Source organism: Chrysochloris asiatica, unplaced genomic scaffold, assembly GCF_000296735.1.
Source record: "Chrysochloris asiatica unplaced genomic scaffold, ChrAsi1.0 scaffold00189, whole genome shotgun sequence".
Classification (NCBI taxonomy): domain Eukaryota; kingdom Metazoa; phylum Chordata; class Mammalia; order Afrosoricida; family Chrysochloridae; genus Chrysochloris; species Chrysochloris asiatica.
The window spans coordinates 5580954-5582698 of NW_006408707.1; the positions used below are offsets into that span (position 1 = coordinate 5580954).

General features: G+C 35.6%; 1 pseudogene; it reads left to right on the forward strand.

The window, feature by feature from the left end:
- Positions 1 to 844: 844 nt before the first annotated feature.
- On the forward strand, positions 845 to 1228 carry LOC102837901 (annotated as a pseudogene).
- The last annotated feature ends 517 nt before the right edge of the window (positions 1229 to 1745 follow it).

The window sequence follows — 1745 nt, forward strand, 5'->3', positions numbered from 1 at the left end:
AATCTTTATTGATATTACATAATTTTCACCAGCTGTTTCATAGGATAAGTACTGGACTGTGAACCACAAGATCCACAATGTAAACCTGCCAGCTGCTCTGTGGGAGAAAGAAGAGGCTTTCTGATCCCTTGAAGATTTAAAGCCTCAGAAACACTATGCTGCTATTGTCATTGAATACTATAGAGTTGGTCCCAACCCATAGTGAGCTTGTATAGGGTTTCCAAGGAGCGACTGGTGAGCTTGAACTGATGACCTTGCAGTTCAAACCAACTTTGCAGTCCAGCGTATTAACCTACAGCACAAAACCAGGACTCCAGAAAAACTATACAGTGTTGTTATGAGTCAGAACCAAATCTAGGGCAATTAACAATAAGAAAAACAAAGCTCCATGGGAGATAGATGTAGCTTTCTACTCCCAGTCTTGGAACTCTACACAAAAACATTATAATTAGGAATCATCTTGATGACAGTGTGTTTATTTGTTTGTTTTTGGTAATATTTCATGAGGTGTTAATCAGTTCTTTGCATACAAAAACAAATGACACCAATATGTTTTTAAGGAAATTTAGAAAACTTTAGAAGGTTACTAGAGAATCAGTAATCAACACGTCTGAAAAAATGAAACACCGCTGATACAATGGACTTATGAAAAAAGACTGAAAACAAAAACTATCAAATCTTAGATTATTTTATGCTTGGCAATAGTGATTAACATGAGGAAGAGTACTGGTTACGTCTTTATACAATGGAAAAATAGAAAAAATAATTCCATACCCCTATGATTACTAATCTAAAGAGTAAATGAGGAGCGAGCAGGAGTCTGTTCAGTTGCAGGAGCGGAACAATGCCTAAATCAAAGGAACTTTTTTCTTCAAGTTCATCTGGCAGTGATTCTAATAGTGAAGTTGACAAAAAGTTGAAGAGGAAAAAGCAAGTTGTTCCAGAAAAACCTGTGAAGAAGCAAAAAACTGGTGAAACTTCAAGAGCTTTATCGTCCTGTAAGCAGAGCAGCAGCCGCCAAAATGATAATATGTTTCAGATTGGTAAAATGAGGTATGCCAGTGTTCGGGACTTTAAAGGGAAAGTCCTAATTGATATTAAAGAATATTGGACGGATCAGGAAGGTGAAATGACATCAGGAAGAAAAGGTATTTCTCTAAATCCCGAGCAGTGGAGTCAACTAAAGGAACAGATTTCGGACATTGATGACGGAGTAAGGAAACTGTAACATCAGAACCGTATCCAACTGTACTGCTCTAGTTGTTTTAATCTGTCTGTTTGTTTACATTGGCTTTTGTTTTCTAACCGTTGTTTTCCAAGCTATTGTATATTTGGATTGCAGAACAATTTGTAAGATGAATACTTTTTTTTTTTTAATGTGCGTTATTAAAAATGTTCTGAGTGAAGCTGATTTGTCAACTTTATTAAGGAGACTTGCTTGTGCCCACTAACCTAGTGTAAAATAAAGTCAAGTAATACCAAAAAAAAAAAAAGAGTAAGTGAGGAAATTCTGTGTAAGAATTAGAAACGTACCTGAGTCATTGCAAGGAATAAATGAAAAACACTTTGCACCCAAATAACCTCAAGAAAAATTAAAAAATAAAAGATAACATGTCTCTTTGGGGGCAAAATATTGGGAGAATGATGAAGGAAAAGACAAGACAGTCAGTCTTTAGGGAAACTAAATCTCCTTCCTCTTTTGTCACAAGTCAAGTAATCATATTCCTACATGCTCCATTCTAATT